This window comes from Chelonia mydas, chromosome 3 (assembly GCF_015237465.2).
Source record: "Chelonia mydas isolate rCheMyd1 chromosome 3, rCheMyd1.pri.v2, whole genome shotgun sequence".
Classification (NCBI taxonomy): Eukaryota; Metazoa; Chordata; order Testudines; family Cheloniidae; genus Chelonia; species Chelonia mydas.
Genome location: NC_057851.1, coordinates 136,032,563 through 136,041,238, shown reverse-complemented (window position 1 = coordinate 136,041,238; position 8,676 = coordinate 136,032,563).

Here is an 8,676-nt window from a genome sequence, read left to right as displayed (position 1 = left end):
ACATGGGTGCACGTGCCCCCCCACCGGTTGTCCACCCCACAGCCTGCCCCTTTTGTTGGGTGCTTTCAGAGGAGGGAATTGTTGGTGACACTCGGCCGTGGCGCCAGGTAACTCGAGGGGTTGGCAGACCTTGAGAGTCGATGAAGCCCCCTCGCTCTGGACCACCAAGTAACTCGGAAGGGTGTAAGACCATGAGAGTTGAGGAAGCCCCCCGCTCTGGGCCCAGGCAAGCTTGAAGACTTCCCTCCCCTGAAGCTAATGAGAAAACAATTGTGATTGGTTGCTGTGTTACACATTGCATATGCTGTTGTTTTGTTTTGTAAGTGTGTTATGCAAATAAAAAAATACCTTTTTTGCTTCAAAAAAAAAATTACTCTCTTATAGCCATCTGGCCCGACCCTGTCACAATATTTTAAATATATTTTACATGTATTTACACAGATACATTTAAACTATATTTTACGTAAACACATGCATGTATATACATTTGAATTGCCAATATGTATGCCTGAAGTGAATAACCATATCATCATGGCTGTAACCCATGTCCTTCCTCCCCATTTTCCTTCTTGATGTATGTTATATCTTCAGTTGTCTGTCGAGTGCACTAAGGCCTTATCTTCCTAATACTTATATATGTGTAATTTAACTGATGTGAGTAATTAATTTGAAGCCAATGGGCTATATGAGCCTCTATACAAAATTTTAAATATAAACAGGAGTTGTTCAGCTGGAAAGGGTTGGGAAGATTTGCTGTAAAGGGACATAAACATCTGGCAATACATCTGGCTCCTATGTACATTTATAAAGCACTGTTCATGTCAGGCATCCCAAGGTACTATTCAAAATAAGCACAAAATTTAAACTAAGAACATTCATAAGCCAGAGAAAATAGGAATGTTTTCAATTTATTATAAAATAAGAAATTAATCCAATATATTGCACAAATACTGTTTGGGAGAATATACTACAGTTTTGGTGCAACATTGGGAAAAGCTCTTGCACCTTTGTGCCTGCTGACTTTAGTTTGTATCCTCCAGGCAACAAGTAAGCCTGAAGGTCTTTGGCTCATAACCAGTGCTGACACTGCAGTGTAGTACCAGGGGAGGGGTTCCAGCTCTGTTAAAGGTCCTGTCCTTCAAATAATTCATTAAAGCCAAGATCCTCTTTGTCTGTCTCTGGTCGACATTGGAGATCCCGTGTCATGTTTTGAAAAGAAGAATGGTGAACTTCCACATGGCTCACCATTACTTCTCAAGATAAAAAAGTTCTGCTTCCAACTTCAAAGGCTGTGGATGATGAACTATTTCTGAGCATGTTGTATTGTAGCTGCCATGTTTCCCTGCACTTAGCGTAATACCCAGATTTAGTTCATTACTTGGCTAAGGGCTTTGAAATAGCTTGAGTATACAGCATTAGACTATACAAGATCAAATTCTGTTCTAAGGGTGGGCACAAAGAGGGTAATGTTGAGTCACAAAAAGTCTAGGGTAAAAACACAAGACTGAGGGCCAAACCTGTAAGTAATTTTAAAACATTGCCATTATAATATGAAGCCCTTTAAAGGCTTGACCTTCAATACTTGCCTGATCGGCTATCACATTTTTCTTGTACCCTCTGTTCTACAGTTTTTAATTTTTTCTTCTAATTATAACACAATTCTGTAGTTTACAGAGTCCTCTGACAATCCCTGGTACCTGTGGATACTTCATGGACTTCGTTATTTTCTTTTGCAGAAGCCCCTGTACCTGTTGTCTAGGTATATTGTGAGGTACCATAGTTACCATTTATTCCCTCTACTTTGCTCTTAGAAAAGAATAAAGAGTGGACTGAAACCACCCACCGGAGGCCAGTTGGCTTGTATCTATGTTGTATGGATCTTCTCAGTCCAGATATCATCGCCAATGAGGTATTGCTGCTGGTTTGATTAAGAAGGAAAGCAGAAACAGGTACCTCAGTATAGGGAAAGCTATTTTAGAAATGTTTATAGTAAAATGGAAGTAGAGGTGACAGCAGAGTCTCTCTCTGTTTTCTGATCCCAGAGAATGAAAGTTAGGACTGATGCTGCTGACACTCTCATATATTTTTATTCTGAGCCACAACAAAAGTTAATTGATGACAGTTTGATGTTCAGAAAAATTAAAAGTTAAATATTTTCTCGATCCAACCTCAAGCATGATGGTGAAGTGATGTCACTATGGAACTGAATTGTCTCTCTGGGGAATCATGGCTGGAGGATCTCCGAGGTAATATAATGCAGTCTTTGAATTGCATGAATTGGCTACATGTATAGTATATTGTGCCAGAGTGACTGAATCCGTAATTCTTATCAGCTTTAGCTATGCTGGATAAGTCATCAGGATGTGCTCAGTTAAGAGCTCATCTCAGCATACTGGTCAGAAATTTTTCTTTCTCCTTTCACATGGTATAATGTGAGGGAATAGCAGCAGCATGAGGTAAAGTTTCTCCACTATCATAACCAGTACCAGCACCCATGTGATTACTCGTAAAGACCAATATTTATGACTGATGACGGGCTGGTGTACTTTCTCCCAGTTCTGCTACCCTTTTCTGGTGTACAGACTTACAAGTCTTTAAATAACAGCTGCTACTTTATGTGGGGACAGCTTTTGAGATCAATGACCCATTCTTTATGCTCGGGATCAAGTACCGTAGCTTGAGCAAAATGGTTATCTAGAAGAATGGAGTCATCTCAGGACTGAATGGATGGAGACTTGAAAACTGGAGTCTAGCACAATTCGTCTCTGAATATTAATGTCACTTTCACCAAATACAACCAAACCTTGATTTTATGAACACCAATCTTATGAAGGACTAATTATACAAAACATTTTCCCACTGTGAGGGTGTGTGATAGGGTGTTCACTCCACACCAGCCCTGAAAAAGTGAAGGAAGCTGAGAAAGGGCCAATTAGTGAGATAGACCACACATAGGGGGGTTAGGCTGGAGAAGCAACACCTGTTTGGAAGATGGAGCTCAGCTGATCAGGTGTGGGCTGAGCTATCTGTGCATTAGAGAGGGAAGGAGGGAACCCAGGGAAAGAGTAGGATCCTGAGACCCTGGCTCTGCGGGAAGGACGCACCCAGCAGACAAGTGGGAAAGAAAGCTTGTGGGAGATGGAGTAAGAAGCAGCCCAGGGAGAAAGTAGCAAGGTTGGGGACTGAGTAGACATTGGTGGTGTGTTGTAGACTTCCAGGGCTGGAACCCAGAGTAGTGAGCAGGCCTGAGTTCCCCTGCCAGCCACTGATGGGTCCAGTGAGATTCTATACCCTGGAAGGGAAAACCACATAGTGAACTGGACAGCGGGCTGCATCACAAAGAGGAAACTGCTGCTCTTGGAGCAAGAGAAGAGCCACAGAGAAAGAGAGAGGACAATGGGTTGAGAGACCACAAGGGGAGGTGTCAGACCTGGAAGAGAGCTATTCCTCAGAGCAGCCATGAGGAGGCACCACCCGTGGTGAGCGAGTACCCTGTGACAGGAGGGAGGGAAATCCCATAATGAAAGTGATGTTGATGAAGAACAAGTTGACATCTTTCCATGTGCTGATGCCTTTAGTGCATTGCAAATTGCTTTACAGTAGTTTGAAGGACAAGGGGAAAAGTGATGCAGTGCACCATACTGTAACTAGGGCTTTGTACTTACTGTAATTTTGAGATGTTAAATTTTATGAACTTTGTGGTTTTTATGAACTCAATCCCCAATTAGTTTGTAAAATAGGGGTTCTACTGTAAGGATAACTCATCACCACCAGAACCAATACAAAAATATTTTACCTTGGCCTACAGGAATGACCTGGCTGCTAGTTTCCAGCCTGATCAAAATAATTTTGGATAACGTCTTCCATTGCACTTTGAGGCTGCATATCTACCTGATATGTATTGTAATTTGCCTCATTATTAAAAAGTACAAAAGCATGAAGTGCTTTTCAGTTAGTATGCTGACTGAACATTAAGCTCTGCAGGAATGATTGTTCAAAAGTCAAAAGAAAGTCAGACCTAGCTTTACAGAAAGAAAGAACTGCTGTTAACTTATTTTTTCATTTGGTCTCTATATATTTGTGCACACATCTGCCTCTTGTTCCATTTATGGAAGGCATACTACAGGAAGTATAATTAATTTATTGTGGCTACACTACTATTTCACTTTTTAAGGCACACCTTAAAAATACAGGTTTCAGAGTAGCAGCCATGTTAGTCTGTATTCTCAAAAAGAAAAGGAGAACTAGTGGCACCTTAGAGACTAACCAATTTATTTGAGCATACGCTTTCGTGAGCTACAGCTCACTTCATCGGATGTGTGCTTATGCTCAAATAAATTGGTTAGTCTCTAAGGTGCCACTAGTACTCCTTTTCTTTTTTCTTAAAAATACAATATTTAAACAAAACCCAATTAAATTTTCTTGTGCTTTTTCTGTATTTCTTTTCGTCTTATTATTGATTACAAAGACATTTGTGCCTAAACAGAACCTGTCTTCTTCCAATCAGTCTGTTCTTTCTGCTCAGTTCATTGATTAAATCATTTAATCACCCAAGGCCATATGTTATCATCTTGTGTAAAAGGTGTGGAAGGAGAAAAAGAATGTAGAAATCTATGCACAAAAGTGCCAGAATTCCAACACATCTCCCACTGTGAATCATAAAATATAAAATGTAGTGGCTATAGTTACAGAATATACATAGACCAGGCAACAGCTGTGCAAAAGGAAAGGAAGGTACATGGCAAAGGGGAGTGAAGCCATGTGATCTGAGGACATGGGTCATGAAGTAAAAGCCATATGTTAGTACTCTGGGTTCAATTCAACTGTCAACATAAGCTCCTATTCTTTGTTGTATTATTTTGTATTTGTTGTATTGCTCTCTGCTGCAATTAGCTTGAAGTACCTTAACTCGTGTCCATTATATATTCCTATTTTCCATATCTTATGGATGAGATGATGCCCCTCCTTTGATTCCTTCTTGCATCCTTTTCCTCCAGGTCACACAACCAATGTTACTTGCATATATAAAAACATGCATTTTGTCCCAGGCATATTGAATATGGCATCATATGCCTTGGCTACTCTTCTGCAATTGCAGTTCTCTTTTGAGGTAACCCAATCTGATTTTCCTCCCTGCACATTCACGGAGGGCTGCAAATCTCATGGGAACATGTCTCCAAAGAAATCACCAGATATTTGTGCTAGTTGGTAGACTGTGAGGTCTGGAAGAATTTGAAGGCTGGAAATATATTACTTTTAAATCAACAGTATTTTCATTCTATGAAAAGACCCATAATCCCTCTTTTCTTCATCACCATAGAAAGCTACAACTGGCAGAGAAACACAAGTAGGGTGACCAGATAGCAGGTGTGAAAAATCGAAACACGTTTTTTTCAAGGGGAGGGTATAGTTGCATATATAAGAAAAGCCCCTAATATTGGGGCAGTTCCAATAATATTGGGACATCTGGTCACCCTAAACACAGGTCTGTGACAAAGTTGAAGCTGAAAACCGTAGAACAATTCTCTCAGCCCATTAGAGGGTAGCTGTGTTGAGCCAAAGGAGATTGAGGGACCCAAACTGAGAAGCTGCCAAAGAGGAGAAGGCTTCCCATTCCATAGTCAAAGTCTCCTGAAGGTTGAGGCACGACAGTGCAAGCTGAAAAAAAAAATTGTAAAATTGCACTTTCTTGTTTATCCTGAGACTATAAAAGCATAAAATATTATATTTTCATTTGCATGGCTTGCCGGTTTTTATTTGGCAGCTACAATAACAACAGGCTACACTGAGCCCATAAAACAAAGTGAGAACAGCAGCTCATTTTTGTGGCAGAATGTAATGGCTATGGCTAAAGGGCTTACATAATTCATCTTAAACCTTTATGCCTGTATTTATTGTTGCTTAAATGGAAATTAAACTCCTAAGACCATAAGGAGGCTTCTGGTATCTGATCAGGATTTTGATTCAGATCTTTTTATTTATTTATTATTCTGAAAGCTTCAATCCGTACCACTTAAAAAGAGCATGGAAAAACATTCCGTTCTGAAGTACTTCAGCTCAGTCCAGCTGTGCGATGCCTCCCTTTCCTGCTTCTTAAGATAACCACAAAGCCCTTAGAGAATGATAAAGAACTGATAAAGGGACTGACTGTACAAGCCTGGACATCTAACTTTCTTCAGAAAAGAGATATTACAACTGTAAGTTATGCTTACCTAAGAGAATGATCACTTAGGAGAAATATATGAGGGAATAAATTGCTTTCGCAGGTGATTAAACACCGAAGTAAAGCTGAGGCATTTGATTTCTGTGAAACAGTTTATTGTGAAAACATTCTATCACCATGAGAGCTATTCCTAATATGCAACAAGACAAAGGATGATCCAACAAACCCATACCATTAATGAAAAGAGAGCATGGAAAGATTTGTTTTGTTTCTCTCTCAGATTTTCCAGGAATACCATTTTCACCTACTTTCTGCCCCTGAAACAGAGGGCAGGTTCAAGAAGTGAAGAGCTGTTCAAGGAAAGGTCCTGTCTGCAACTAAGGCTACATCCACACTTAAACCTCTACAGTGGCAAGCCGCAGCAGTACAGTACAGGCATTCACTACAGTGACAGGAGGGGTTCTCCCATCACTAGACTTAATCCACCTTCCCGAGAAGCAGCAGCTGGGCTGACAGAAGAATTCTTCCATTGACCTAGTGCCATCTAACTTAGGGGTTAGTTCGGCTTATCTGTGTCACTCAAGGGTGTGGATTTTTCAATTTAACTTTTTAGTGTAGCCCTGGCCTGACTTACATGACAGGACACATCCTGTCATTGTTGAATTTTAACTGACAAGAACAAGTAGTCAGTAGGCTTGAATGAGAGCCCTTTATTTAAACTCACTTGTAAAATGTCACAGTTCCACCATCTTGTTTTCCCTATTCTCTCTTTCCTCACTTAGCCTTCCCCACTCTCTGTTTAGATAGCTTTATATACAATGGTTAATAACAATGTCATGGTCATGAAAACAGTACTTAATTTTTTTATGCTCTGGCCAAAATCTTTTTTTTTTTTTGTAATAGCATATGAAGAGATGATAAATTTCCTGAGAGGAGAGGGGGGGGGTTACGGGTTAGGTCTGGAACTTGGGAGACCCAGCTTCAATACCCATTTCTGCAACAGACTTCCTTCACCTGGTCTTTTTGTTCCTCAGTTCCACGTCTGTAAGATGGTAACAATAATTCCCTATCTCACCAGGGTTGTTCTGAAGATAAATATATTAAAGATTGGGAAGTGCTCAAATACTATGGTAATCGGGGTTATGTAAGTGCCATAGATAGCTGTTATAATGGTATTAAGGACTGTTCACAATAAAGAGAGTCATTGTGATGCTGTGTCTATCTTAATGGAATAATTCTACAGATTTGTTTTAAAACACAGTTCCTCAAATTAAATCTTTATAACACGTTAAAGACTTTTGAGTTTTCAAAAGATAGCCGGAGTAAATGAAACCTATTGCCCAGGTTTGAGAACAGCTGTAAATGAATATTTGGCACAAAACTAACAGAAGAAAAACTGTGGAAATGAATTAACTGACACAGCTAACACAAAGATGACCTAGAGCTGCCAGTGGTGATTCACCGTTGACGCTTCTAGCATTAGCTGGTGATCACCTTCTTGGTAAGTAAATTTGCTGCTTAAGTGCATAAGCTATTTTAATTTTCAGAAGATTTTAATGATTGAAAAGATAATTAAAATATACAGTAGCATTTCAAATCTATATGGTATATGGACTGCTGTGAATTTTCTCATCAGGCATGTTGCCCTCAGGAAGCAACATTAACTTCAACAGCAAAGTGCTGCTATGGGCTCATTAATCATCAGGTTCAGATAGTGTCTTGATAGCAGCTCCAAGTGCTCCTCATGGTGAAGATCATTTAATAGTGGTTTAGATATTTAACATTATTCAGACACTCACTAAAGAACTTTCACAACCAACCGCCCTTTGAAGTTGGTATTTATCATTCCTGTTTTTCAGATGGAAGATCAGAGGCAGAGAGGTGAAGGAACTTGCCCGAGCCCACACAGAAAGTCAGTGCTAAAGCAACCCTGTGCTCATTTCTCTAGGGCAAAGAAAGAAAAAGACTAGGAACCACAATTTTATCAAGGGCAAAAATACAAATGGAAGGTGGTGGGGTGGAGAGCAAAGCTAAGGAGAAATAAAAAGACTGAGAGAAACAAATGAGAAAATGAGTTGGATAAGAAGAAATGAGGGGGAAAAGAAAAAAGTAGAAAGACGTCTATTTATGTATACTAATGTAGCCTTCACTTTAGTACCTCTCTCAGAAGTAAGGTGCACTCTGAGTGCAGCCTGTGTTTGAGTGACGCTCTCTGTACCAGTACAAAGCACTTACAGAAACTGTCAGTATTTGTTCTTGAAGTGTGTTGCTTTTCTCTTTTCCCAAGTCAAAGGAAGGTGTTTTTTCATCTCACTCAGCCCTTCCTCTCCCTCAGTCAAGAGAAGAATGCTGGCTCTCCACCCAACCCTCTGGCCCTCCCGTATGGGAAAGGAGAAAAGGGAAAGATTGTGAAGGGGGCCATAGCACAAGCTGCCTGCTATGGCTTAATCCAATCTGCTGGAATAGTCCTCAGAAGTTCTGCCAAGCCTACTGAGAATGAGCAGTATTTTAAC